The sequence below is a fragment of the Patagioenas fasciata genome, chromosome Z, assembly GCF_037038585.1.
Source record: "Patagioenas fasciata isolate bPatFas1 chromosome Z, bPatFas1.hap1, whole genome shotgun sequence".
Lineage (NCBI taxonomy): Eukaryota > Metazoa > Chordata > Aves > Columbiformes > Columbidae > Patagioenas > Patagioenas fasciata.
Genome location: NC_092560.1, coordinates 8,615,346 through 8,621,489, shown reverse-complemented (window position 1 = coordinate 8,621,489; position 6,144 = coordinate 8,615,346). Strand labels below are relative to the sequence as shown.

The following is a 6,144-nucleotide window of genomic DNA, read 5'->3' as shown; positions in this document are numbered from 1 at the left end:
GCTTTAGTTCTTTCCTAGAGTGCATTTTATAAATAATTTGCAGACGAGGTGCATTTAACATCAAATTAACATATGTACAGGTCCTGCAGCCATGTTGTTGTGAAGCTGTATTGGATTTTATAAACCACCTGTCTGAGATTAATACTGCAGTTCATGACAAAAGGCCAGCTCTCAGGTCACAGGAAAGCAGCACTCTTAACGCATTCCTCTGATCTTTCAGGTCAAAGTATATCTTCTGCCTGTCTCCTTTCTGAAAATAGGTCCTACAATTTTAAGGGGCAATGAATTTTCCAACCAATAAACTGTTCTTTTAGAATACTTGTTACACAGTGGTCTAGAGATAAGTCCCATGGGGTAATTCAGGAGTAAGGAGCCTGTGCAGCTGTGAATGATGGCTGCTGGAAACCAGAGTTGATAAAAAGCTGTACTAAGTACACCCAAAATGGAACCTGTTGTGGCAGTGGCTAAAATAATTGCTCAACTGTACACACACGAGACCTAATCAACTAATGAATTAACTCTGCAATCTGCAGTTGGGCAGAGAAGAGTGACAGTAGAAAGAGTCCAGTTCATACACATAGGCAGCACAGTGCTTCTCAGCATTGTCCCCTCCAGGAAGCAAAGTGCATGTCTAAGCTGACACTAGAGACATGTCACCCTTTACTGTAGGGTGACAATAAAGCGTGGCAGATGCTCTGTTAAACCCCTGCCCTCCCCACTATGGAAAACTAATAGGAGGAAAGGGGAGAGAGACTTACAAGTTGGAAAAGTTAAAAATGCTTTACTAACACTACTAATAAATAGAGGAAATAATACAAAATATCCAAACCCAATCTTGAATTGCCCATGGCAGAGCTGGTGTTGCTCCAATGACTGCATCACGGGTACCTGGAAGTCCTGGGCTGAACTCCGCAGTAAACTGGAACTGAACTGAGGAATGCAGGGCCTGGAACTAGGCCCAGGATCACAGGCACAACAGGCAGGGTTGTGCATCTTCAGATGTTGGCAATGGTCAAAGAAAGCAAGACCTTCCTGATCTCCCACTTCTATAGTGTGTATGACGTGTATGGGATGGAATAATAGTTGGTCAATTTCAGACACCTGTTCCATCTGCCTCTCCTTGCAAATACACCCCTCCCACTTATGGGACGTGCAAAATTTATCAGTGACTTTGGCTGTCATAGCAATAAGTCTAAACCTGGGCCTCTTCTCCATACCACTGCTACTGTTATCAGCTCTGGAGCAAAGCTTCTGAAAAACATGCAGCCAAATTCAGAAAAGTGCAGTTACTTAGAAGAACTTAGCTGAAAGGAAAATTCACTGAAAGAGAATTGCTCATGTTTTAAACAAAACTAGGACAAGAGAGCGCTCACTTCTGCAGAGCAGGTCAACAGAGGAATGGCCATTAGGTTGCTCCTCAGATGAAAAAAGTTTGCATTATGGGGGAAATATTTTCCACCCTTGATAACTCTGGCATGAGCTGCTCTGACTGAGGTATCAGAATGGGAGTTTTTTTCCCTTCCTAGAACTTGATTTTTCGCTGGAGTGCTCTGGAATCCCTGAGGCCGAAGGAGCCTCGCTTCAGCCTGCGACTGAAGTCTGTCATGAGCCATCACTGAGACGACCATGTCAGAATGCTCCAAAAACACCTCCTGGAGGTGATGCTGCAATTCAATGAGATCTTGCATTACTTTCCAGAGGCACAGAAGGTGGCCTCAAGCATTGCAAGAGCAGCACAAAGATGCATGTGAGAAATGGAGCAGAAAAATACATAGCCAGATTTATGGAGGAAGGAAACTGCAGTGGAGGAAAAGGGAAGAACAATCCACAAGGAAGAACATGAATAAAGTAGTCAAGGATCAGTATCATGGCAGAGGTGAGTTTGTCTAAGAACTTAACCTTGGTTTTGGGCCTTAGAGAAAATGTGAGTTTAGCTAATTGAGACAACTCAAGTCTATTTCAAAAGCAGAAAATAGAAGACAAAAAAGGAATTCAGAAACAATTTCAAGTTTGGGTGTGAAGAGTGACAAAGGCTTTGACTACAGCTTTTTGCAGCAAATTCCAGAGGGCATTAAGCATGCTGTCGTGCCCTTCCTGCCCACCCATCCAGAGGTGGATATGTCTAGAAGAGATGTGGACAAAGTCACCTGCTTGCAGCTCAGCCACTTTGGTTCACAACCTGCTGCCTTTGCTCAAACCAGCCTCTGTCAGCATTTAACTGCAGTATCTCAGTGAGTGGGCACAGCAGTGGTACGGCCACACGTCCCTCTCAAGTGCCTTTGCCATGGGCAAGTTAACCAGCATCTACCACGGTGAAGGACGTGAGGGTAGGAGACCTTCTATTGCTGGAGATGAGTCCACCAGACTTCATCTGCAAGCAGTCTTCATGTATAAAAGAAGACTTGCGTGAGAGAACCTTTTGGATAAACTAGCTAATAGCTGTGTGCCTGGCTTCCATGATTCCGTATTTAAACAGCACGGTTCCTTTCATCTTCCCAGAGACGTGTTCTTGTACTTCTTGAAGGCTGAAGTAGTCACAAAAAATGTAACAGAGATAGGATAGCTGCTTTCTGTAAGTGCAAAATCTTGTTTAGAAACAAAACTGACTTCCAAGATGCTGTTTCTGTCCACCCAGCACACAAATTAAGAAGGATGATTTGTCAGGAAGCAAAACAATTTTGCCACTATCTCAGCTGAAGTAAAGGACTGTTTATAGTCAGGTCATTAAGTTCCAGGCTCTTCATCCACAGAAGCTGAGAATTTGCCTTTCTAACCACTCTCAGTTGTGGCTGGCAGAGGCAATGCTTCCTAAATCTGATTCAATGTCATTGCACTGTGAATTCCTAATTCTGCAAGGTATTCAGAAATGCAAATGTCTTTAAGAAGATGAATAGAGCAGCGCACTCCCTAGGACTACTGCTTGTTTAATCGTGGAATATTGTGGTTAATAAGAAAGCTGTGAAAATAGGCCTAATTCTTTTATGAATTCACTATTTTATTGAAAATAGAGGAATTTCAGGGAAGGTGGTTGCCTACAGGGAACAATGGGCCTGTGAATAACGTTTCAGTTCCATTATTGCAGCACTTGGTGAAGGAGAACAGAGGATCATATGCACTGGGAAGGTGAAAAGTAACTGAGCTGACTTGTGAGAGGTATGACTCAGTGAGGAATGGGAAGTGACAGCCACAAGACCGGAGACTTTATCACGTGGAACTGCAGGTATATGAAATGACTATGTCTAAGGCTGAGGAGCTCAGCTAAGCTTCCTCTGTGCTCAGTGGAGAAAAACATTACCAGTTGAAGTCACCTTCTCTTGTGATAATGACCAAAGACACTGCCATTCAGTCGGTCTTATGGAGGTGCACACCTCTCTCTTGTAACTGTAAAAGGAACGCAGAGAAGGAGTTTTGCTTCCAGCATCTAACTTGTAGATGGCTAAAGTTAGAGAAGATCAGGCAAACTGCAGTGCCTATCCAATTGCTAGGGCTCCAGAGGACACCAGAGACTGAGATGTTCTTGTCTCGTTAAACCAGCTCTTACCTGGTTGATCCCTCTTCTTAGCATACATGTAATTTCTTTGTTCCTCAGGCTGTAGATTATGGGGTTTAAGCAGGAGAGTGAGGATTCCATAGAACACAGAAACTATCCTATACTGATGCAGCGAGTGGGTGGAGGAAAGCCGTACATCTGTGCAAATGGTGGTCCTGTAGAACAGGCATCCTACTGTCAAGTGAGAACCACGAGTGGAGAAAGCTTTGTACCTGCTCTCGGAAAAGTTCATGCTCAGGACAGCCTGGAGGATACAGATATATGAGATCAGAGTGACCACAAAGATACTGCTTCCAAGTGCCCCAGCAACTGCGAGAATGACCAGCTCCTTCCTGTAATTAGTTGAGCAGGAAAGGGCCAGCATCGGGGGAATATCACAGTAGTCTTGGTCAACTTCATTCTAATCACAGAAAAAGAATGTAAAAATCAAAGACGTGTCACAGCGTATTAAAAAATCCTGCTACCCAGGTGCCAAGGGCTAGATGACCACACAGTTTCATACTTAGGATATTCATGTACTGCAGCAGATGACATGTTGCAATATAAAGGTCATATGCCATCACAGCCAAGAGAAAAATCTCTGTGCCTGCAACATCAATGAGGAAGAACATCCAGCCAGTGAATGAAAACACCTTCTTCTCAGTCAACAAGGCCTCCAGCATCTTTGGCACAGTAACAGTGGGACATAGAACATCTGGTAAGGATAAGGTGCCAACGAAGAAGTACATGGGTTTGTGCAAATGAGGGTCTGTGCAAACGGCAAGAATGATTGTGATGTTGCTGACCATGGTGGTTAAATAAGTGATCAAAACCAAAACAGACATAAGAAAACAGACTTCCAGAGCATCAGAAAGGCCTATGAGAACAAATTCAGATACTGCTGATAGGTTGACCCTCTGCTTCTTGTCTTTCATTGTGCCGATGATTACTGAGGTGTACCTGAAAGAAAGAAGTTGTAACTTAGTCAAAATATCATTTCCCTTCTAAGGAGTGTGATTTTTTTCATCTGTTTTGGAGTTCAAAGATGTTTGGTAGTTTCCATTGCCGTACTCAAAATCTAAATTTTACTCACATATACCAAATGGAAAAGCCAAAATATAGGTGTGAAGTTTGACAGTGATTAATAAAAAAAAAAAAAAAAACAAACAACTTCTTGCAAGACATCTTCTCAGACTGAAGATCTGCAAGTTGAAGACAAAGACACCTCCTCTGTGGTGGTTAAACTGGTTGGATTTGAGCGGTGGAGGAACACGCAGGTCGACTCAATATGAGTGATAAAGCATAGTTCGATTTATTAGCCCGAACAGCATATACTTATACAGTTCACGATAATTATGCATACCTATCACCTACTAATTGGCTTAAGCTCTAATAGTCACATTTGCATGGTCCTTCTACTTGCAGTTGCTAGCTATGCTTATTCTACATTCTTGTGCTCTTGAAAGCGGTTTGTGAGATTCTGCCACGGTCGCAGTGACCTTGCTGATTCTGCTGAAACAGCCAGCGGTTCCCACTGCAGCCTAGTCTTGCTACTTATGCTAAGGCCTTCAGAACAGGCTCTGCTTGTACAACTGCTCTGCAGACCCATGTCCCTTATTTTAAGCCATTCTCCAACAGTTGGACACAGTACTGTGCAAGACAACAGGACCTGGAAGGAAGCTCTACTCTGAGCAAGGGTGGTGAAGTACAGATCTCTAAAAATCCTATCAACATAAATTATTTAGTGATAATGTCACCAAATTAATCTCAGTTACTAGCTGAAGTTAAAGAACTGGTTTTTTTCAAACAGGTAATGCAATCACAGAAGAATCAAATCCCTGATAATCAACAGACAGCTAGTATACGCCAGATGTGTTTTGGATTTTTTTTCAACTTTATCCAGTGGGATATAAAAAGAGATATAATCTAGTATCCAATAAAGATCTCCCACCTTTCTATAAATTTTATCATGTAGACTTCTATAACAGCATCAGCACTTTTAGAATCTCGCTGGACTTGCCCCACTTGCCTTTCCCAATTCAAAGAAGCCTATGAAGCCCTAACATTGAAGGACCTTTCCATTGTTATATAGAATGTAACTCAGTTCTTTTAGTATTAATTTCCATGGCGGCCCTATAGAGAGATAAAACGAAGGTCAGCACAAACACCTCCTTGTCTGCAGATTAGAGCATTATTATGAGATGCTGTGAATACTGTAATTCTCATTTATAAGTGACACAGATAATAAATTAAATAGTGGACCATGATAATACCGTCTGAGACAGGCTCCTCTGCCATCTCATGTTTTCACAGAAATTTACTTCCAGCTTAGAAGTGACAAAAGTGACAAAAGTCAGGGCTTAAACTACTGTAAGAAATATTCTAATCAGCACAAAAAAGAGGCACATGGTGCTGTAAATCACAGCCTCACTTGTCCTTAAAATGGGAAATTTATTCAGGTGCCATACAACAGAAACTTAACACAGAATACTCACTGCTACAAAGGATGAATGACTGGTAATTGTTGTGTATCGATAAGGATCATGGCTGAAAACATTGTGGTGAAACTAGTTCATCCAGCCACAGGAGATGACACATTCAGCACAGGGTGAACT

At 42.3% G+C, this 6,144-nt stretch overlaps 1 pseudogene; it reads right to left on the bottom strand.

Annotated features, from left to right (window-relative positions):
* Window positions 1-3,481: 3,481 nt before the first annotated feature.
* On the bottom strand, window positions 3,482-4,464 carry LOC136114841 (olfactory receptor 5V1-like; annotated as a pseudogene).
* Window positions 4,465-6,144: the final 1,680 nt, after the last annotated feature.